This window comes from Phodopus roborovskii, unplaced genomic scaffold (assembly GCF_943737965.1).
Source record: "Phodopus roborovskii unplaced genomic scaffold, PHOROB, whole genome shotgun sequence".
Lineage (NCBI taxonomy): Eukaryota > Metazoa > Chordata > Mammalia > Rodentia > Cricetidae > Phodopus > Phodopus roborovskii.
Window position 1 is genome coordinate 6387 of NW_026125875.1, and position 24542 is coordinate 30928.

Consider the following 24542-nt stretch of genomic DNA (forward strand, 5'->3'; position numbering starts at 1 on the left):
GTTTGTTTGTTTTTTGTTGTTATTTTTGGTTTTGTTTTTTTTTTTTTTTTCTCAAAAGAAAACAAGATACTAATTGCTTTTCATCCAGTGTCAGAGGTTTTTGAAGCACCTAGGGCAACACATTACAATTCTTCTCATTGAAGCCACAGTGAGTGTGTAATTTTTGTATTACTACACTGTACTACACTGTAAATACTACCGGGATTTAGTGTCCACGAAGGGAGAGTTATGTTGGGAATGCAAAGGTTCCTCACAGTGGGCTGTGGCAACGCTAAACTGTACAAGGAATCTGAACAGACATTCCCATCCCTGGGGTTTCAGGGTCAGATGATCCACAAGGGTACAAGGAACTGTAACTTTTCTACAAACATCACTCACAGCCACCTTCATTCACCTCTGTATAGTAATGCTTTCTAAAATGTACATAAGTCACACAGAGCAGTGTATAACTGAAAACACTCCATATTAATGGCTGTTATTCATCTATTATGTCAATTTGTCTGTTTTCTTTTCTTTTTTTATCATAATAAAGTGGATCAAGGTTATCCAGACTGAGAGTTCCCTCCTGTACTAACAAGCCGAGCTCATGGAATTGAAGGACTTCTTTGGATCCATCTGTGCAGACACCTCTGAAGACACTTAGACATCACTTGGAACATCGACCAGAGAGATCTTTTATTTCTCTCTTTTTCCCAATGACAAAAGTAGGCACTGGAAAGGTCTTTGATGTGGCAGGTGGTGGTAGTAAAGAGAAAATTCTCTGGCTAAACACTTGCTACATTTGCAGAGAAACAAAATAAGGTTCCCAGAATCCACGTTGGAAAGCCTACAGTGACTGAAAATCCAAGTTCCAGATCATAAAACATCCTTGTTGTATCCTTTTCTATCCTTGTTTTCACCAGCATGAACATGTACACAAAACACATACACATAAGTTAAAATAATATACATATCAAAAAGGTAGATAGTGATGATGTCTTTCCAACAGTTGAGACTTTAACAGAGGACAATAACTCACAGGACAAATTGTTCACTATCATAGCTGCCTTCTTATTTTCATTTTAAAATGATCACTGTCCTTAAATATATGAGAAGCAGCATTTATTTACCTAAGTGTTTACTCCTGGTTTTCTCATCAGATGGATTTTAGGCTCGAACAGTGGGTACACCCTGTGATAATACATCAGAGTCTATTCCTGAACACTTAAGTGTCTGTCCCCTACTCTCAACCTATGCATAGTGACTGCCTTTCTGCACTTTCATGCCTTCCTAGGGTCAGTCACTGACAGGGTCTCAAAAATCATGTACCCTCAAAGGTGAAAAGAGGAACATTGTCATGTTATCATTATTCTATTCTTTTTCAGTGCGCCCATCACCTCTGCCATTCTAGACACATCAGAGCATTGAAAATTTGCAGTGTCCATGCTACTGGATTCAAGGAGCCTTTGTCAGAAAATCTTGGGAGTGAGTCTGGTGCTCTTGGGTGAATACAATGTGCAATCAAATCTGAGAGCCTGGGCAGAGCCTATTGAAGGAGAGGGGAAAGTATGCAGTGTGTTTAGACATACTTACATCCAGAACAACTTGTAAAAATATAAATGCACTGTTGAACAGCTCTAGGTATGAGTGGGAGTCACCTCAACAGAACAGTTGTGCTTATGGAAATCAGACAGGTGAAGTAATGCTATCATGAAATACAGATGTGCCTCAGTTTACCGATCTAAAGGTAGTGGAACCTGGGAGAATGGAGCCTAAAAAGGGGGAATAAAGTCTCACACAACAGCCAACTTTATTAAGAACATCAGGCAATATCCACTTTGAGCGTTAAGAAAGATCATGTGAGTAAAGCTCTCATGAGTTCAAACTGAATATAATCACAATAACAGGCTGCACATGGAAAAAAACCCCATGAATTTCTATAGAGGTGTATAAATAAGTACTAATAGCCAGTTGGAATGAATAATCTGAAGAAAACTCACTCCTATATGATACACCTGGGAGGGGTGTAGAAGAATAATCCTCCAAGAACAATTCGGTGTTTTGGAGAAACTGAGGTCACGAGACTCTTATTTTCTTCGGAGTTTTCTCACAGGTACTCAGAATTGTTTTTCTTTCTTTAGAATGTTTCTTCCCCTTTCCATTTTTTTCTTTTTTAATTTTATGTGCGTTGTTGTTTTGTCATGGGTGTCAATTCCCCTGGAGCTGGAATTACAGACGGTTGTGAGCTGCCTTGTGGGTGCTGGGAATTGAACCCATGTCCTCTGGAAGAGCAGCCAGTACTCTTAACCACCGAGCCTTATCTCCAGCCCCAGCACTCAGAATTCTCACAGGACTACATTCTTGGATTGTGTTAGGATACTCTTCCATCCACATTGTGGTTACATCCCGCTAAACCCACTTTAGATCGAAGAGCCCCCTAAATTAAAAATGCATTTGTTACACCTACCTTCCTATCCATCACACTCAGAGCTGTCAAATGATCATCCCAGAGGCCATGTGATCACTGGGGTTCCCAACATCTCCACAGAATACCCTCTTCAGATTGCTTGCCCACAAAATGTTGGGTCTCAAATTATAGCTTCTACAGATTTCATTTCCCTTTCACACATTGTAGAGTCAGAAGACACTAAGCTGAACTGGTCAGCCAAGGAGCTCTCCACATACAGTCAAATGCCAGTTTCTCCATGGGGACGTACCTTTGCTTTGTTTTGTTACTGTAAAAAGAGAAAGAAAGATCACTGTAGAATGATAAAAGATCAATTATAATGTTTAAAAGCTTACTCATATAACAGCTGTAGAATTTACATTCTTATCAGCACACTGAAATTCCCTCAAATCAAATCTCAAATAATGTAGTGGTAATTAGACGTCAACATGAATCAGGAGGGTGGGATGCACCTGTAACCTACCAACTTGAGAGGCTGAAGCAGGGAGACTAAAGACCCGACCTAAACAATCAACCTAGCTAAACCCCATCTCAAAAGGGGGAGGCTGCAGCAATGGCTCAACAGCTAAAAGCTCTGGCTGTTCTTGTAGAGACCATGGGTCCAGTCTCCAGCACCCAGATGGTGGTTCATAGCCATCCACAACCCCAGTCCCAACTAGGTATTATGTATATACATTAAAAAAAACAAAAAAAGTGTGTATGTATGTATGTACATATGCATATGTATATGTAGAATATGAAATAAAATAAAAAATCTTTCTTTTTTAAAGGACAAGAATTGCAACACAACCAACAAAAAACAAACAAACAAACAAAAACTCTCAAGGTCTTGCCAACAGTGCTAAGGAGTTTGGACTCTCTCATACAGGGAAACTAGAAACTCTTATGATTCATTAACAGTGGACTCACCAGGATGAGCAAATGATTCAAAATTGTATAACCTTAGTTTGCAGGGTAAGACTATAGAACCCTGCGTAGAGCTATTCCTGCTTTCTCTCCTTCCTCAGGAGTTCTGGCGAATCGGCTTTATCATGTTCTGTATTGTGTTTCTGATAGGCACAGTGAAGTTCCTACCCACCGGCAGTCATCCATTAGCCAGAATTGCATCCTGAGAACTCTCAGGTGGGGCTAAGCCTGACTGAGTCACCTGCACTGGGAATCTGGACACCCCAGAGAACTGAGATTCATCCCCTTTGTTGAGATAATTTTTAAATACAGTTATGACCAAGGTCTGAGTGAAGTGTAAATTTTAAATCAGACACAATGCTCAAAACTCATGATTTATGATTCCTTGTCAGTTGTTCTCCTGAGGCTACCTATGTGACTGTAAGTGCAAGGTGGGAGGGAACCCAAAATAGTGTCCCTTTGCACTTATTGGTAGCTCAGGATGTGCCATCATGGAAGCGTTTATGCTATAGAAATTGAAAAGCACATAGATCAGAGACTTTCTGCAGTTTCCAGTTCACCATCAGCCTCCAGCAGACGCAATCGTATCTTCATGAGCTATTTTTCAGTAATCCTTAATAGTATGAGGAGCCCAGAAATCCTGGAGTTTGAGAGTCATGACACAGAAAAAAGAATGTGGCCAAAGGTCAGTGGGAGGCTGTGAACTGGCCACCACTGAGGTTAAAGCCGAGGGAGGCACCGACCCACCAGGGAAGACTCACACCAGGGCCTGACAGTGCAGAAAGCTGAACAACAGGAAACCCAAGGGACTGGAATCCAGAAGAGAGCACAGGAGTGGGCCCATTCTACCCTGAGTGTTGTCTCAGAAGATGGAATCACCCTTGGCGCATGTGGTCTCCCTGCCAGAAGATGAGGAGCTGCAGCCCAAGGGCAGCCCTGAATGCCCTGACCAGCACACAGGAAGACTTGGCCCAACCAAGTATGCCCAGCCTAAGGTTGTGGAGAAGGGGCAACCAAAGTGGGACAACCCCAGCAGTTCTTGCTTACCTGCATACCCTATGCCATGGGCCTGAGCAATGTGTGGCCCATCCACCACCTGTTCCAGATGTACTGCAGAGGTGAGTGCAGTTTGCATGGACAGCAGTGTCTGAGTAGCTGAGTGCTTCACATCTCAAACCTTCACCTTCCTGGAATCTGTATGAATTATAGGACTAGTGGATGTCACCCCCAAAGAGCTGGCCCACAACCCAGCGAAGAAGGAAGATTGGGTTTTGCTTTTGCTTTCACGGACAGTGCTTTTGTGCTGTCTTAAAAAAAAAAAAAAAAAAAAAAAGTTTGCCTTTCCTAACTTGAAGTCAAAAAAGCTTTCTGTTCCTCCTCTGAGTTCTTAACCACAGGGTTGTTGAAGCTGTGTTTTACTTCCTTTCCTTCCCCTTGTTTTTGTGTGTGTGTGTATAAAATATGGTACCTAATGAGGTTCAATATATTATGTTGTTGTATTGTTGTTTTCTTGACAAAAAGATTGCAAAGCTCTTTTGCTTGGATTACATCCTTGAAGTTTGAGTAAGTGATGGAAAGGTTGCTAGGCAGAGGTGCCCACACTCCCACGTTGGTTAGAGCAAGCAGGCTGTCACAAAGACAAGTTGCTGTGAGCCATACCAGACCTGCTGTAGTTGCTACTTGGTACTTTGAGTTAAAATTAGACTATCTTATGACCTTTGTGTGTTAGAGCACAATTCCAAACAGCTGTGGGGAACATGGCTATGGCTCCTGCTCCCAGGTGTCTCTAAGACTAATACTCACAGGCCTCAGCCTCCTTCAACATCAACCTGAAAGTAAAACCCCAGTGTTTAAAGAGCAGGATTCCCCTCTGCAAAGCAGGCTCTGAAATGACTATTTCCTGTTCCTAGAAGGTGTTGTGAGGAGAAATAGTAGGAAGGTGGTGGTGGTGCGGAGTGTGCTTGCATGTGATGGGGGCATCTAAACAGTACCAATGAGGGAAAAGGGAGTAAAGGCTCACAGCCTTAAGCCCACCCCCATTCCAAAGGGATAAAGCTATTGCTTTCACTTTACCTACACCTGTTACATTTCTTGGAGTCTCCCATATGTAATTCGAGAAGACCTCTACATAGTGTCATATACGAGATTCAAAATTGTGGAGGAGGACGTGGACATGTCCAGACTGTGGCAGCACTCTCTCCTCAAGTGAAGGAACCATCTCCAACCAGGGTAATCTTGGTGAGAAGCCCAGACAGCTTCCACCTCCACCAAGAATAAGGAAAGAAGGGCTTCTGTCTGTCTGTGCAAAGTGATTGATCTCATTTGGCTATCCATGTGATAATTAGGGTAGAGGGGTAAGTCACAACTCCAAAAGCAAGAGACTTAGACTGCAAGGAACCAAGAATCTTTTGGAGGAGGAAGAGTGGTAGGGGTGGCCCTCCCCTGCCCCCTCCTCCTGTAGATTGCTTCATTGCCCCATGCTGGGCTTTTGAGCTAGGATTGCTGAGTATAAGCACCTGGTGGTAGGCTTGGGTAGGGAAGATTTGCTCAGCTTTTTTCTTTCCTGAACTGTTCTAGCCCACAGGCAAAACCTGAGCTACTCCTGAAGTTTTCCATCTTCGAAGGAAGACATACAGAGCCTGCTTTTGAATTTGAAGTGGGGATTGCCTGAAATTCCAATGGAGCCTGTGAGTGATCTAGCAGGGCAAGCTTCTAAGTAGGAAATCTTTGTTGGGTATTAGCACCCATTTGCCCAGAACTCACATAGTTACAGCTGGGGTGCTGGAACAAATGACCCCTGTATTCACCTCCACCCCCACCCCCATCCGCTTCCGTAGGCTCCCCATGTCCCTGGTGTACTGGGCTGTTGGGTAGGTCTATGTCAAATAAAGTGCCAAGAGTACTTAAATGAGGGCTGTGGGTCAAGGTTGCTGGAAACCTTTTTTTTTTTTTGCTTTTCGAGATAGGGGTTCTCTGTAGCTTTGGATCCTGTCCCAGCACTTGTGAAGTATACCAGGCTTGCCTTGAACTCGAAGAGATCTGCCTGCATCTGTCTCCCTAGTGCTAGGATTAAAGGGATGTATCACCAAAGTCCAGCAGGGCTGCTGAAATCTTAAACATTCCTGAGCCCCAGGCTTGCATTCCCAGTGAAGTTACTATCAATCCTTGAAGCTAAAGGAGACTTCCAGTTTATCTGGTCCTGAGCCTCCAGCACTAAGATAACCGACCTGGGAAGCTCATGTGAATTTTCAGCAGCACAGGGTCAGGTGTTAAACAAGCTGTTACCATTGGCAGATATAGGCAAAGAAGGATCAGCTTGCCTGAGTAGGGAAGATGGAGACAGGGGCATTGCTGGGGTAGTGCTGTTCTTTGTAGCTAGCATCTGCAAAATTGGTTTGCCTCAGTTGGATGTAGAATATTTTTCCCCATTATCCTGCCTGCTTTTTTTGCTGGCCCATTAATATTATTATCATTACTCTGATTATTTTTGAGACAAACATTTCCTTTTTCCTTTGGAGATTGTCCTAAAACACTCTCTGTAATAAAACAGGCTTGGAATACAAACAGATCAAGATTTGTTTGCCTCCCTAGTGCTGATGGGATTGAAGGACAATATCACCATTGCCTAGTCTATACTACATTTTTCCCTTTTCCTTGGAATATAAACTCACATTTCTTCTCTCTTATTTTCTTTTTCTTTCTCCTCACTCTCAATAGGAATCTAAACATGGGTGGTAAATTCATTTTCATGTAAGACTGTGCTTTCTCAATATGAGAACCTCCTCACAATTCTTAATGTGAAAAATGGTTTAAGTTCTCACTAGGAAACAACAACAAAAAACAAAAAAACAAAACAAAAAAAAACAAAAAGGGTATTGAAAAGTATATCATGATTGGGTGCATCTTAGTATCTTGTTGAGTTAACTAACCGAAAGACCTGGAAATGAAAACCAAAGTAGGTAGAAAAGACGAAATGTGTTCCATCATTGCTGGAATTTGTCAAATAACTATGCTGGCCTTGTGAATATTAGCATTAAAATCCCTTGTCCACCCTTAAGATCCATGGCTCCTATACCTCCTTCCAACACGTGCCACAAGATATCTGTAGGTCTTTATCTTCTAGGGAGTGTGATGTCTGTTAGGAAGGCAAACATTCTTGAATGATAGATATCCAAGTAACATCATCTCAGTTGGTAAGATATTATCTCTGGGGAATGGGAAAGAACCATTTTAGTATATATTGTACTTGTTTTTTGGGGAACAGAGTTGATGTTGCTCATCAACATCATCATCATACATGTGGCTCCTGCTGCCTTCATTTTACAAATTAATGCCTCTGCTTTCCTGAGGATAAATCAAATGGATAGTCTAACTTAGATATGGTTAGCTTTGGAAGTGTGTTATTTTTGTTTTTTTAAGACATGTTCTGTCCCTTCATCTGTCCTCCACTACATGGAGCAGGTCTTTTTTCTGAGAACAGATATGAAAGCATTGAGCTACTTCAAATTAGTTTACCTCTACTAATGTTGTTGCTCTCACTATACAGCAGAGACAGGGCAAGCCATGCATAAAAGTCCAGCTCTGTCAAAGAGCAAAGGGGACCTTTCTTGCTGCAGGGCTTAACAAAGCTTGGCCCTAATTCTCTTGTACTTGTAATCATGGATACATTGTGAATTTTAAAATCATTGAAATCCTGATAGTCCCCTTGTCACTCTCTAGATTTACACTGAACTCTTGTCATTTGTTTGTTTTTGATTTATCATTTAGTGTGTGTGTGTGTGTGTGTGTGTGTGTGTGCATCTCATCTGCCTCCTTGCCAACATGCCTACTCAGTTTGAGCATGAAAATGTTCAGATTTATAGTTAGATTTAGTGCAAAAAGATAGCTTTCAATTTTTTAAGCTATGATTTTACTGTGTAGCTCTGACTGTCCCAGCACTCAGTCTGTAGACCATGCTGGCCATGAACTCATAGGTCCTCCTGCCAATAGAGTGGTTACATTCTAGACATGTGGGGACATTTCCTGCTCCATACTGCGTTTTCTTCTTTCTTCCTTTCTTCCTTGCTTTCTTTCTTCTACAACATCAACTTCTTCCTTTCCTCCTTCTTCTCCCACTGTGACTTCTTTTTGTTTTGTCTTTCTCATCACCTTCTTCTTTTACTTCCTCTTATCCTTAGTTTCTTTTGCTCTTTCATGATGAGGCTTCTCTATGCAGATTTACTGACCTGAGTCTGCGTTGAACTCAAACTCACACAGCTTCTTCAGTGCTGTTTCATGGCCACTGACCAGTAATTTTGCCTTTCAATTCTTTCTATCTAGACATTTAATTTTTTAATTACGTACCACTTTGTCTTTTTGTCTGTGCACTCATGTAAATCCAGATCCTCAGACCTCCCTAAACAATCAAAAATAACTAGAGATAAATAATTAACCTGGCCTTCATACAGGTAAAAATCAAAAATAAATGAAGAAGATCAAAGGGAGCTTGGCCTGGGGTTCAGATGAAACTTCCTGAATTGCTGGACAGCTGAACTAGTCTAGTAGTGTATGCTTACACAGAACAAACAAGTTGTGGTGCTTGTTTGAACTTGGGTTAGTATGTGAAGAAACACAGATTCTGATTCCAAAGTGAATCTTTCTTTGTCCACCTTTATTTATTTCATAAGTAAAATCAGAGAACCGGTTGGCATAGAGCTTATATTGCCGGTCCCCCAGGCACACAGGGTTTGGAAGCATTGTGCATACACACCCCATTCCATTGTCTTCTGCTGTATCATACAAGTGCATAGTCTTCTACCAATTTACACACACACTCACACACACACACACACACACACGCACACACACACACACACACACACACCACACACACACACACAAATATTAAAGAATAGGGCCCAGGATCATAGACTATAAATTCTTGGTAGCATGTAGTGCCCTCTTTAGGTAAAAGGGCATACCTGCAGACAGAATACTCATGCATAAAATCAATATAGGAGCATTTAACTTTTAAATCATTATTACTATTATCATCATTATCTTTACTATGATTATTTTTCAGACAACATTACCGCTTTCCTTTGGAAACTGTCCTAGAACACTCTCTGTAATAAAGCAGGCTTGCAATCCAAACAGATCAATTTTTGTTTGCCTCCCTACTGCTGATGGGATTGAAGGCCAATGTCACCAACAGACCATAGTGTGTTCTCCTTTTGTCCCTTTTCCTTTTTCTGTAAACTCCCATTTCTTCTCTCCTATTTTCTTTTTTCTTTCCCCTCACACACAATAGGAATCTAAACCTGGGTGGTGTTTTCCTTTACACGTAAGATGTGCTTTCTCAATATGAGTGCCTCCTCACAATTTTTCACGTGAAAATTGGTTTTTCGTTCTCACTAGGAAACACAAAGAACAAAAAGGACCTTGAAAAGTACAAAATATGATTGCGTCCATCTCGGTATCTCGTTGAGTTAACTAACGCAAAGTTGTGGAAATGAAAACCAAAGTAGGCAGGGTAGCCGGCAAGTGGCCCATCACTGCTAGAATTTCTCAAACAACTGTGCTGGCCTTGTGATTTTTAGCATTATACTCCCGTGTTCCCTCTTACTCTCCATGGCTCCTTTACCTCCTTCCAACACGTGCCAGAAGACATCTGTGAGAGTTGATCTTCCAGAAAGAATGTTCTCTGTCAGGAAGACAAACATTCTTGAATGATAGATATCCAAGTAACATCATCTCAGTGGGCAAGGTATTATCTCTGAGGAATGTGAATGAACCATTTAAGTATATATTGTACTTGTTTTTAGGGAACCAGAGTTGTTATTCATCAACATCCTCATCATACTTGTGGCTCCTGCTGCCTTCCTTTTACAAATTAATGCCTCTCTTCTCCTCTCATGAGGGTAAATCAATGGATAGTCTAACTAGGACATGGTTTTCTTTGGAAGTGTGGGATTATATTCCTCTTTGCTGAACCTGGACCATTCAGGGAGGACTGAGAGTTGCTGTATTCACTGGAAAGTCAACCAAGTATTGATGATGGCTTTTCATAAGCATACAGCTGGAGCCCACTTTGCATAAAATCAATACCCTATATATCCTCACCTGGGTCATCACAGTGCCATTGCTAGCTGAGTGCGGTTGGATATAAAGAAACGAATCACTTACAGTCAGAGAGTTCTGCTCCCTTGTCTTTTGTTTTTATTTTATTTCATTTTATTGTTTATTTTGATTGTTTGGCCAAATGGATTCTATGCATCTTTGCAGACTGTCCTGGAACTCACTCTTGAGACCAGAATGGCTTCAACCACACAGAAAACAGTTTGGCTCTGCCTCCCAAGGGCTGGGATTTATGATGTGTGACACAACCCCACAGTTTTTATTTTATTTTGGTTTTGGGGGAAGGGAGTATGGTGGGAATGCTTTATCACTTCTTTCTGTACATCCTTCAGGTTTGATTTCATACAAAGTGTTCTGACCACAGTTTCCCTTCTTCCCACAACTCCATCCCCTCAGCCAAATCCACATGGTGTTAGCATTAGGCTTCTTGTTCTCTCTCTTTCACACACTGCTGTGTTAAAGCATCAGCTGTAATTATTTTCTCCATGGATCTTGGAATTATCAGTTTTTAGATTATGCATGTGGTTTAGCCATGCACATGATTAAAATCAGTGAAATCTCAGTACCACCTGCCAGTGCAGAAGAACTTTTACAAGGATTTCAACTTATAAGCAGAGTATGTCAAGAAAGGGCAAGCTGTTTTCACTGGGGTTATAGCCTTTACAATTGCTGCTACATAACCAAAGCATTACACAGAATCAAGCCAACTTTCAAATAACCTAGCCAATCATTCTGTTGTACTCATAGTGATATTAATAGAGGAAAGTAGAGAAAGATAGAGTGAAAATTTAAGGACGAGGCTTCAATTCCAGCAGAAGTAAAATATATGAAACTTAAAATAAAGAAAAAAAATAAAAAAAAAAAAAACAAGAAAAGGCCTGGGAGATGGCTTAGTAGTGGAGAGACTATCTGTCCTTTTTGTTTTTTTTACTTTCAGCATTTCTCTTTATTGCCATTTCTTTTCTAGAACTCAGACTGATGTCCTGGTGAGCTGACAAATCTCCACTTTCAGATTTTTGAGAACAGAGGCTTGATTGATCATCTGTCACTAAAAGTTGGAATTTTGTTACTTTTTTTTTTGAATATATGAGACCTGAGAACAATAGCAGCAGAAAAATACTCAGGAATCAGTTGGTGTTCTGCTTTAGGGACTGTGTGTCCTTTTTTGTCTTGATGTTTGTTTGTTTTTGGTTTTGTTTTTTGTTTGTTTTTGTATTATTTGTCTCCATATTTACATTTCCTCCACTGTCTCTCCCTTCCTTCCTTCTTCCTTTCATTACTTTTTGAAACTGGTTTTTTGTCTTTGTACCTTTAGAGCTGTCTTGAATCTCATTTTGTAGGCCAGGCAGAAATGAAAGTTGGAAATCAACCAGACTCTCTGCCTCTGCCTCAGAAACACTATGCACCAATCTCCACTGGCATACTCAGGTATGCATGTGCCACACTTTCCAGTTAAACATTTGTTGACGAGGGAAAGCCTGCATTGCTGATAGGAATTCAGTTCTTTTCAGGTTTTTGAGGAAAATTAAATTTTATTTTGTTTACTTTATATTTTCACTTGTTTTTTTAAGACAGGTCGTGTCCCTTTATCTGTACTCTAGTACATGGAGCAGGTCTTCTTTCTGAGAACAGATATGAAAGCATTGAGCTACTTCAAATTAGTTTACCTCTACTAATGTTGTTGCTCTCACTATACAGCAGAGGCAGGGCAAGCTATGCATGAAAGTCCAGCTCTGTCAAAGAGCAAAGGGGACCTTTCTTGCTGCAGGGCTTAACAAAGCTTGGCCCTAATTCTCTTGTACTTGTAATCATGGATACATTGTGAATTTTAAAATCATTGAAATCCTGTTAGTCCCCTTGTCACTCTCTAGATTTTCACTGAACTATTGTCATTTATTTGTTTTTGATATATCATTTAGTGTGTGTGTGAGTGTTTGGGGGTGTGTGTGTGTGTGTGTGTGTGTGTGTGTGTGTGTGTGCATCTCATCTACCTCCCTGCCAACGGGCCTACTCAGTTTGAGCATGAAAATGTTCAGATTTAGAGTTAGATTTAGTGCAAAAAGATAGATTTCAATTTTTCAAGCTATGATTTTACTGTGTAGCTCTGACTGTCCCAGCACTCAGTCTGTAGACCATGCTGGCCATGAACTCATAGGTCCTCTTGCCACCAGAGTGGTTACATTCCAGGCATGTGGGGACATTTCCTGCTCCATACTGGGTTTTCTTCTTTCTTCGTTTCTTCCTTGCTTTCTTTCTTCTACCACATCAACTTCTTCCTTTCCTCCTTCTTCTCCCACTTTGACTTCTTTTTGTTCTTTATCTTTCTCATCATCTTCTTCTATTACTTCTTCTTCTCCTTAATTTCTTTTGCTCTTTCATGATGAGGCTTCTCTATGCAGGTTTACTGACCTGAGGCTCCATTGAACTCAAACTCACACAGCTTCTTCAGTGCTGTTTCATGTGCACTGCCCAGTAATTTTGCCTTTCAAGTCTTTCTATCTAGCCATTTAATTTTTAATTACTTAACCCCTTTGTGTTTTTGTCTGCTCACTCCTGGAAATCCAGATCCTCCAACCTCCCTACACAATCAAAAATAACTAGAGATATATAATTAACCTGGCCTTCATAAAGGTAAAAATCAAAAATAAATGAAGAAGATCAAAGGGAGCTTGGCCTGGGGTTCAGATGAAACTTCCTGAATTGCTGGACAGCTGAACTAGTCTAGTAGTGTATGCTTACACAGAACAAACAAGTTGTGGTGCTTGTTTGAACTTGGTTTAGTATGTGAAGAAATTCGGATTCTGATTCCAAAGTCAGTCTTTCTTTTTCTACCTTTCTTTATTTCATAAGTCAAATCAGAGACAATATATCAATGCACATAATAAAATAAATGTGTTTTTTAAAATGTTAGAAGGTGTAAATGCTCACTCAAACCAGGGAAATAATGCCCACCCTGCCTTGAGAATTCTTTTCCTCACTTGAAGCAACCCTTGGAATCTCTGCTGGGCAGAATGAATTCATCCACAGAGCCCTCTTGAGGCTCTTCCAATGTAATTCTACAACAGAGTTTGTCAAACTTCATAATGCTTCCTTCTTCCTGGCATGCCGATCCCAAACCATAACATAATTTGTTACTACTTCACAATCGTAAATATTCAAGTTGTGAATGCTACACAAATGTCAGTGTTTTTTAATGGTCATAGGCAACCCCATTGAGAGTGTCATTTGAACACCCAAAATGGTCCATACAAAGATGTTGAGAACTGCTATTCTAGAGTGTCCTGCAGGATCCTCTCTGTGTGTATGGAGATAATGATAAACCTTGCAAAATCTAATGAGTCTGTTGCATAGAAATATAAAAATTTCATCCATTAAATCTCAGAATAAGGATAAAATTGTATTTTAGGTTCCCACCGAGGAAAAGACACTAGCAGCATCTCCAATAGACATGGGGGCAGGTGGAGATACCTGCAGGATGAGATATTCAAATGGATGATGAAGAGCTGGTACAGGTCTTGAGGGGAGCCTGTATGAGGCTGTGGAATGTCCTTTGAATTGAAGGCAGAAAGGTGAATGCTGACAATTCCTGGCATCCTGCTAGTGGTGAGGCATTGGGGAGCAAAGCTTTTGCTTCAACAACAAAGGGCCACATCACCTGTTCTTTTTCTTTCTGGTGAAGTGATTGCCTGTGTCCCTGGGAAACCTTCCTTGCTGCCTCTGATATTTGTTTTACTTGTTTCCAAGAGATGGACTATTGAAGTCCAGTCTGACCCTAAAGTTTATATAATGAAAGATAATTTTGGACGACCAGACTTGGGTTCACCTTCTAGAGCTGAGATTGTTCAGGACACTTGCTAGTTTCTCCTCTTAATGCTGATCTTGCTTTATGTACTGGACTTGGTGAGAGTCGTACCTGAGAACTTGTTTGTGTGACACAGCCTTTCCTCCAGTTTGGGTTCTTTTTAAACCAAAGCAAAGAACTGGGGGCCTCCACTTACCCAAATGGGACTGAGCTAGGCTACCCTTTCACAGAAAAATGTGGTCTCACTGGAGACCTGCACCAGTGCTGTTTCTATGGTGAGAAACAGCAGTGTTATTCGGCCTTCCACCAAGGCAAGGTGAGCGAGCAGTTATTGCCCAGCTCCATAAGCATCTTTTCCTCTCAACCTCTTGAGTTAAAAGAAGCAACAAGGACAGTGTTTTCCCTTCTGCCCATCCCTTCCAGAGAAAGAGGGAAGATCAAAAAAATTCAGTGAGTTTTATTGGTGGCATAGACAGCTACCCCTAGGTCCTCCACGGTTGTTGAAGTCAGAGGTTTTAAGGATGTCTGCCTTCTACTGATGGCATGAGACATGTGGATTAGGAAGCTTGGAAGACTTACCTACCATTGGCCCAAGCAACGTGGAGAAAGTCAGCTGCCAGCTTGTCCATGGTCCTTAGAACCCTTGGCAGCAGTTGAGATGAAAGGCAGTATTGCTCAGTAGCTAGTGTTGCAACTTTTGTGGGTGGAGCTTCATCAGTGTCTTGGAGGAAATGTGTGTTGCCAGCAGCTGGCCTGTCTTTCTGTTATGAGAGCTTTTTAATTAAACATTTTAAATGCCTTATTCTCTAGATCTCTAAGCATTTGAGGGCTGTCTTACTGTTCAGCATACCTTAGTATACAAAATTTGTGTTTAGTTACTTGCCTTAAACACATAGGTGACTGAGTGATGGTTTATCCCTGTAATTAATTAATGTGTCTGGAAAAGTGGATAAAAGGTGAGAGTCTGTGGAGGGATGCTTTACTCAGAGCCCTGCAGCCTGACTGTAACTGGTTTTAACTTAGTCGGTTAGACTTACACCTGTAAAGGACAAAGAGGTACAGAAAACTCCCTTTGATAATAGAGGATTAACCTTTATAAACAGCTTACAGGAAGGACTGTATGGCATAAATATTTTGTTAGTTTAAATACCTCTGTCCACTGGCCCACTTGCTCAAGTATGACATGAGGTTGTCCTGTGTCCTGAAATGTGTAGAAAAAACTATCAGCATGAAGGAGCATAACAGGTTTCCTCGCTAGAGCTCCAGAGTGGTAAATACATATTTAAAAATATTACAGTTACTTAAAGGCAGAATGTTATAGACAATTACCACAGAAGTATGTCATTGTAGGCTGCAAATTAGTATTGGGGTCTTTTTGGACATCTGAAAATTTACAATATGCTGTAATTCACATTAGCTGTCAATTTAATGGCTGAGTTTTCATCCATTGTGCTTTGGTTACATCTGTGTGAGATTATGTTGATCAACATAGGGTGAACCAGGTTGAACTGTGCTGCATAAAGAAGGTACTGTGAGCAAGTGAGAGAACCAGAGATGAGCTGACAACTGCATTCCTCCACAGTTTCTTCCCACTGTCCTGCTTGAGTCACTGCTGTAATTCTCATTAGGGACAGTGACCTGGAGTGTAAGCTAAGTAAGCCCCTTTCTGGCCTGCTTTGTGTTTGGTCAGTGTTTTAGCACAGCAACAGAAGCAGCCAGAATGGTAAGATATGATTTTCTTCTTTTTAACTGTGGTGAAGTAAATATATGTTTTGTTTATTTTCATCTTATTTGTTCTTTTTCCAAGATAGGCTCTTAGCAATGCAGTCCTTTCTGGCCTTGAACTTGTGACCCCTGTCTCAAGTTTATGAATGCTGAGCAAGGCGTGTACCATCCCACTGGTTTGTAATTTTCACTAATTAAATATGAGATGGTTACATTTAAGTTTCTTTATCTATATTTATTTGTTTTGAGGCAGGGTCTTGCTTTGTAGCCAAGGCTAGCTTGGAGGTAATAGCAGTCATCGGTACATACTTCCAAGTGCTACAATTATAAACTTGCACTACACATAGCTACCTAAATGTATGTTGCTTTTTTGTAAAAGTAAAAAATGATATATGTTTAGGCTTAAATTTTGTGATGTTCAAAACAATTTTGTTGTTTCTTTAAAGAGTTAATTTTTAAAATTTTTCCGTATAGTTAGGTTTTTCATTCAAAACTTCCTAAAAATTTGAGAAGCCCATGCATGACATTAGACACTGTGATCTCAAAACTGGGGTGGATGAAGGAGGGTTGGATGTTAGATACTAGGCAAGGCCTAATCTAGAAAAGTATCTTTTCTTTTTCGGTCCCCCATCTACTCCTCAAAGGGAAAAGACCTATTTTCAATAGTCTACTAACTCTGACAAACCAAGCTGAGAAAGCAGTAAGGCACTCCATCATGGATCAAGAATGATCAAATTATCCCACCACAGGTAGTGGCCTCGAAAAAGCCAGTTCATGGACCTGCGATGGATCCTGATTTCACTGACAGGGGCCCCTCAGCATATCAGTCACATAAATGTCACCCACATTCAGGGAGTCTAGTTTGGTGCCATGAAGTTTTCACAGCTCTCAGTCCACAGTCTGTGATCATACGAGTGACAGTAGGAGGAAGTGTACCTTTTTTTTTTTTTCTTTAGAGTTGGCTTTTCACTGTTAGATGAAGTATGACTCTATGGGTCACACAATTGAGGTTTCTTATCTTCAGGGTGTTGCACAGTGTTATTAGTCAACTTCCTGTTGCCACTGCTTAAGCTTTTAGGACTATAACTTCCAGAACCTTAGCTGCCTGTATGCTGCCATAATGATGATTAATTGAACCTCTGATATTTTAACTGAGACTCCTCAATTAAATGATTTTATTGTTTGTTCTTGTTTTGTTTTTAAAAGTTGTCAGGGCCTGTGTTGTCTCTTCACAACAATACAAACCTCACAAAGACAGAAGTTACTACCAGGGTCTGGGGTATTGCTGTGATAGGCTGGGCCTATGATATAGTTTCTCAGATGAGTTCTCAGTAGTGTTGTTCTGCAAGCTTTCCTCTCCCTTTATGACTCTTCATTGTGATTTCTTTCTCAGGGCTATAAGCAATTTGAAGAGCCAAGAAATGGTGCATGTTTAACTCCCATTCATTTCCCACTAAAATGACTAGGTGAATACAGCATGAAGACCATGTCATGATGTAAGTGTGAGAAGTACCAGGATTTTATAACTATATTGGAAAAGAAGAAGACATTTCTAATGTGAGTATCACACTTACACTTTTACACATGTATGGGTTATTTTAGGATGCAGTGACCTATGATGATGTGCACATCAATTTAACTCAGGAAGAGTGGGCTTTGCTGAATACGCCCCAGAAAATGGTCTACAAGTATGTGATGCTGCCCACTTAGAGAAATCTCACTGCTAAAGATAAGATTGCATTTTCCTTCTTGCTTGAAAATAAGGGGACAGGTATCCTTGCTTATTGATACTATTGTCTAATTTCAATTGAGTAAAGACAAAATTAGTTGAATAAGGCATAGTTCTTAGAATTTTTTAATATATTAACTTACATTCTGTACTATTTCAATTAATATATGATATATATTCTGGTCTTATATTTCAGGCTACTTTTGGGAAGAATTTACTTTTAAAGAACATTGTCAACGTTCTAGAAAAAGTGAATGGTAAATACATTAATTTATACAAATTAACCTCTGAAACAATTTTAATTTTTCATGCAACTTTTACATAAAAACAACAGTGTACATAAGCACAGCTTAAACTTTATTGATTTTTCTTAATTTCTCACAAACAAGTACCTCAATGTCACATAGCTATTCTGTGTTTTCAAGGAATTCCTGTGGAAAAAAGACAAGGATACAATGACTAAACACATACCACTGTTTGAATTATAGCCCCATGATAGATATGCTGTTTTTGCTAGACCCAGTTTCTCTGTATAGCAGTGCCTGTCCCTGGCATTTATTCTGTAGACCAGGCTGCCCTTGAACTCAAACATTTACATGCCTCTGCCTCCTGAGGGCTGGGATTAAAGTTTCACCTTTGGGAAATATAAAACCATTTGGGATACATGAGGAATAGTTATTACAAATCGCTGAGGCTCTGAATAATCATATCAGGGTAAATTGAATGGCACTGATCTTTCTGCAGTGAGAACAAGAGGTACGGGTGTTGCTGCCTTATTTGAGACAGCAGGCATACAGATATTTAGGGGCTTGTATGGGAAACTTAGTAGGTATAGGCATCTGCACCTCCATGATATATGCCTGAAGACATGAGCTCAATCACCAGAACACATCCATAGAAGATATATCTTATGGCATCTGCATTCCTCAAATGCACATCATGAGCAAACATAATGATAAATAGAAAGAATAATATTTAGTCATTCTTACTGGTATAGCACAGGTTCTTCCTGATTTTGATTATTTAGAGATCTTTCTGCAAAATTTGAATTTACGTGAGTTTTAACATCCTAGTTAGTTTTGTTGTGTTGAGTTTTGCTTTATTCCGATTGGCTCCAGACCTTTACCAACCATTTTCTTTATCACAGGAAATTCTGGATAGGGTTATTACTGAAGAGGAGGGAAGCCTCTTGAGACAGCTTATCAAAAGCATATATGTTGCAATCTTGGCATTGTGCTGACCTTGCCCCCAAACTATGGGCAGGACATGCATGCCCAACATGGCCACACCATGGATACCTCTTCTCTCCCTCTTCTCTGCTCTGTGTTGGCTAACTTTTTTCACCACCCTTCTTTTCCCTCCAACAATGAACTCCAGGTGGCCTCATTGAGTTTCTTGTTTGTGTTTCATTGCTAACTGCTGTAGCAAATGAACAACAATATCCATCTTTCAGGAAGAATTGAGTACCCTTTGTAGTGAGTTACAAGGGAAGCCAAATTTCAGGTGTGTCAGTTCAGAGTGATTGGGAGCTGGTGGGTATCTAAGACAGAGGAATATGTTGTGAGTTTAGCAATGCAAATGGAAGCATTCTAGTTGGAGGAGAGATATATATGACAAAAGTGGAAGGAAGTTACCGTATTCACTCTTTTTACAATATTTCTGTTTTATAGAGCATAATAATATATTTTTAAATTTTTATCTATCTATTTATTTATTTTTTATAAACAAGTCCATTTAAATGAAAACAAACATGTATAGACAATATTTGGGAATTTGGACATCGTTCTTTCCAAACTACTTCCTGCTGGTAAGGGGTGCTGTCTTAGGGGATTCTAAGAAGATGCAGAAATCCTGGCTGTAGTCTGTAAGTCTGCATTGTCCAGCTGTTTTGAATGTAGGATCACCTGGTACTCTGTTTCAGGCAGTCTGGCTTGATCAAACCACATTAGTCTGGAAGGAATCCACAGCTTTTCATTTTCTGTGGAAACAAAAATAGAAATCCTTTTGCCCAGTAACTTGTCCTTGACCTTAAATTTTGGAGTCAAAGCATTTTTTTATTTAATTGATTATTTTACATGTCAATCCCAGTCCCCTCTCCCTCTCTCCCTCCCTCCCTTTTTCCCTCTCTGCCCTCTCACATGCACCCTAATCACCCTCCCCTCCCATCCCCCCCACCCGAACTCCATATATAGGGGAATGTCATCCATTTTGGGTCATGTAGGCCTGACAGGTCATGTGAAGTAGGGACTATGGCTTTGGGTCTGTGTCTCCACTCCACCACTGGTTAAGTTCTCTGACTTGGGGCAAGTCATTTAATACCTCTGACTGTTTCGTCTGCAATAGAAAACAAAAAGAAATCCCTGCTACTCCACCCCCACAAGCTTAAACTACCTATCCCAGAACTTTTCACCTTCAAACAGTAAAGAAAGCAGGCACAAAAGAGCAGAAGGCACTCAGGCTATTTATGCTTCAGATTATACGTTTCCCCACCCCCACCCCTGTCTGCTTCCCCCCATGCCTAGTTCCAGTCTATTGCTGATGGATATTTGTGTTGTTCCAGTTTGCGGCTACTATGAACAGAACTAGTGTGTACATTGTAGCATGTTCCTATCTCTCTCTCTCTCTCTCTCTCTCTCTCTCTCTCTCTCTCTCTCTCTCTCTCTCTCTCTCTCTCTGTGTGTGTGTGTGTGTGTGTGTGTGTTTGTGTATGTGTATGTGTTTGTGTGTGTGTGTTTTAAAAAAGCATTTATTGGGGGCAGGAGCCACAGAATGAGTTGAAGTCAGAGACAATTTGTAGGAGCCAAGCAAGTGACCTTACCATTTTACTGGCACTGCCGTTCCGTTCCAGTTTTAGACTTTTGTGTAGACTTATTACTGTGCACTGATGTTTCCTTTTGCCTGTTGATTTCCCTGACAACTGACAAGTCTGCAACCTGTTCACTTGCTTACTGGGCCATCAAAACAGCACGGGGTTTCTGAAATGTCTGCCTGAGCCCTTGATAGGTTTATACTGGGCTGTCTTTTTCTACTGATTTGCATTTGTTTCCCTACTTTGGCTAATGGCCCTATGTCTGCTTTATATACCAACTATTTCATTTCTTACTGTGTTGCCTTTCTGGCCCATTTTAAGTGTATTCTGTTGGAGAGAATTCTTAACTTCAAAAAGTTCAATTTGTGCTGGAGATGTGTGTAGCTCAGTGTTTAGAGTACTTGCCTAATATGCATTCGACCCTGGGATTTATTCCTAGCTCTCCATAAACTGTGTATGTATGGTGGTATATACCTATATTCCCAGAACTTGGGAGGTAGAAACAGGAAGATCAGAGGTTCAAGGTCATCCTCAGCTACACAGCTACATAGCAAGTTCAAGGCTAGCCTGTTATTGGAGACCCTATCTCAAAAAGTAAACAAGTAAGCAGAAGGAATAGAGTTTAGTTTCCAGCATCCATATGATGAGCTCACTACCACCTGTAGCTCCAGGTGTAGTAGGGGATCTGATGGCTTCTTTTTTTTTTTTTTTTTTTTTTTTTTTTTTTTTTGAGGGCACCTGTATGCATGTGCTTGTATATACACACAGACATATACACAAAAATAAAAATAAATATTAAAAACACACAAATCTATCAATCTTTTTTAAATAGTTGTCTTCATGACCCTTTTTTCCCCTCATGTCTTACTTTACACAATCTTTTCCTACCAGGAGAGTAGTAGATGCCTTTAATTCTAGCACTTGAGAGACAGAAGAATCTGTGAGTTCGAGACCAGCCTGGTTTAACATAGTGATTACAGAGAGATCCTGTCTCAAAAAACAAAAACAAAAAGCAAACAAAAACAAAACAAAACAAAAAATCCCAAACAACAACAAAAAGCCCAACTTCTTCCTTATCAAGTCCAAGTTTATGAAGACATTCCTGAGGAGTCAACCCCTTCGCAAAGCTAATCTCAGCAGTGAATGAGTTACTGCCTACAAACTGCCCTTCACTGAACCTGGATCTCAAGGATTCTGCTAGGCTGGCTGGTTAATGCACTGCAGGGATCCTCCTGTCTCCATATTTTCCCTCTCCTCAGTATTGGGAGAAATAGTCATGTGCCACTGTCCCTGACCTTTTACCCAATGAGCCATCTCCAGCCCCAGCCATCCTGGTAGAGGGTCTACCTAATGGCACGATGGTGAATAGTTTGTATAAAACAGCTGTTGCTGCCTCCAGCTATGTACTTATGTTTTGTGTATCACAAATAAGTTCTCCTATAGGATTCTTAGCCACATAGTGACATTTAGGAACTGGACACCTCAGAAAGATACCCAGGACAGTTACCATGGGATTTGTTGGTACAATGGTGGCAGTGCCCTTCTTTTAGTCCTTACCCCAGGGACCAGGCCAGCATCTGGTCTTAGCCTTCCTTGGGAAGCGATCCCAATATGTGAGGCCCAGTAACTGAAAATCTCTGCCTTTGTGTCTCTGTGGTGTGTGTGTGTGTGTGTGTGTGTGTGTGTGTGTGTGTGTGTGTGTATAATATAAAAAACTACCCAGTCCAAGTAAATGCAAATAAAGTAGTCACATCACCACACCACCCTAAACATGCACTTGGTAACTTTTATCTGAGATGATTCATTGAGTGATGGAATACTATACTTACAAAGTGGGTGGTCGTGGGGGACCTCTACTCGGAGAGAGTGATGTACTGTGTGAACATTAATGGTAGACTGACAGATGTATATTACCTTTTTGCAGAAAAATCTCTCATCTGCTTGTGCAAATACCCCAACTCTGTGCTATTTTGAGCTTCCAATATATCACTAGTTGGGGTTGGGGAGAAGACATTTAGTGGCAAACCATCATGTTGAGTTCTCCCCATGCAGGTACAGTGACATGGGTAGCCACAAGAGCTTAGCCTATAGTAAAGAGTAGCAAATAACTGGAAATGATTTTTAACTTTTACTTCTGCTTTAGATATTTATACAATAACTTAGTCCTCAGCAATGACTGTATTTAATAAAACAAATTCTCAAAATCACTCCACATGCCCTAACTGGTTACTCAGAGCTCTGTAGAGGATTGGGCGGTAGAGCAAACTCAGCTCTTTGATGTGTTTGTTTCTCCTTTGGGTGCTTGGTGTCCCAGAAGCTGAGTTTTCAGATAAGCTTTAGTGCTCAGAGAAGCCTACTCTGGCTTGCGGGAGAACCCTTTCTTCAGACTTTACTTTTACAGCATCTATGACAATCGCAACACTGAAGTTCATGTTATGCACTTTCCTAAAGAGGAGAAGAAGGGGCCATGACTGCATGGGTGTGGGCCACTAAGTGCATCCCGGGATTCTAAATTCTTACCTTATTAATATGAAGGCCATGCAGCTTTCAAAAATTTGCTCATCTTGCTGATTTTCATTGTTACCTAACTACTATCTAGAGCTTCTAGTTCCCCACAAGATAAAGTCCAAACTCACTCCTTAGCTTTGTTTGGAAAGTTTTGAGGACTTTTTTTTTAAATGAGCCCTGAGGAATTTGACCCTTGCATACCTGGGTTCTAGAAAACAGAGTTTTAACTCTTAAGTCTAAAAATACATAGCATTTTGCTGCAGGTGAGAAACCTACCTCAAAGGATGAATAGGACATATCAGCCACAGTCCCAAAGGAACACATACAATTCACTTTTCAGAACAAATGCAGTTCTGCAGGGCCTGGGGCACCAAGAGCTAGCTCAGTGGTTAAGTGCAGTTAGAGGACCCCAGGTTCAGTTCCTAGCACCCACATGGTGGTTCACAACTATCTGTAATTCTTTTAACAAGGGATCTGATACCTTCTTCTCGGTTCTGAAGGCTCCTGTCACTCAGGAACAAATGCATGCACATTTAATAAATAAAAAATTTTGAAAGTAAAACTGAAACATTGATATTATTATGTATATGGGGCTATTGTTTTTCTTATGTATTTTTAGATAGATATTAAGAATTTTAAAATGGCTCTTCTCCTGTATTTCCTAGGTCATATGTCTCACACTAGGTACTCTGACATTTTCAGAATATTCCCAAATCCTTATAGTCTCCAGGATTTTAATATTACGTCCAGAGTAGCCTCACTACAGTAACTAGTGTACATTGCATTTTCATTTGGAATTTCAGTTGCCAAGTGTTCCTCAGCACCACAAACTTGCAGCTCAGCCTATTTTTGTCAAGAAAGAGCCTGGAATTTATTGTTAATTATAGCAACCATTTAGCCACTTGTAGCTGGTGGCTTCTGTGTGTGGACTGGAAAGACATAGAACATCATTGTACAATTTCCACTAGGCAGTCCTGGCCTGGAAGTTCAGTGATAACACCTGCCATGCAGTATTCCTCTCTATGTTTAGACTGCAGGCAGCTGCGTGGGATGGAGCCCTATGTTGCATGCTGCACTGCTTCCTCAGAAAAGGATGTGACTTTCTCATTGCCTCTGCTCCTTCTTTGGGTGCTGACCAAGGGCATGTCAGGGTTCTCCAGAGCTACAGCACCTCATCCTCTGCTAGGAAGGTCAGTCACATGTATCAAAGGTGACTCCATCCCTTAAGGCAACAATCACTACAGGATGGGAAATTCATGTCCCTTCATCAGACCTGGGCTCCTGTTTCACATTTCTGTCTCATGGGCTCCAGGTTCTGCTGTCTCACCAAACCCTGCTTCTGGCCCTCCCTGTTTTTCCAAAGTTTCCATTTCTGTCTAGACCTCACAGGTAGTCCATCAGTTTAAACATCTTGCTCCTACCCACATTTCCCCCATTCCTTCTGCAGTACAAACCCCAAGAGTTCTGGATCCTTGGGCAAGCCCAGGTGCAAGATGTCAGC

The 24542-nt window shown here is 40.7% G+C and overlaps 1 pseudogene; it reads left to right on the plus strand.

Annotated features, from left to right (window-relative positions):
- The first annotated feature begins 4221 nt into the window (after positions 1–4221).
- Positions 4222–24542, plus strand: part of LOC127217880 (sodium- and chloride-dependent transporter XTRP3B-like) — a 127322-nt pseudogene continuing 107001 nt past the window's right edge.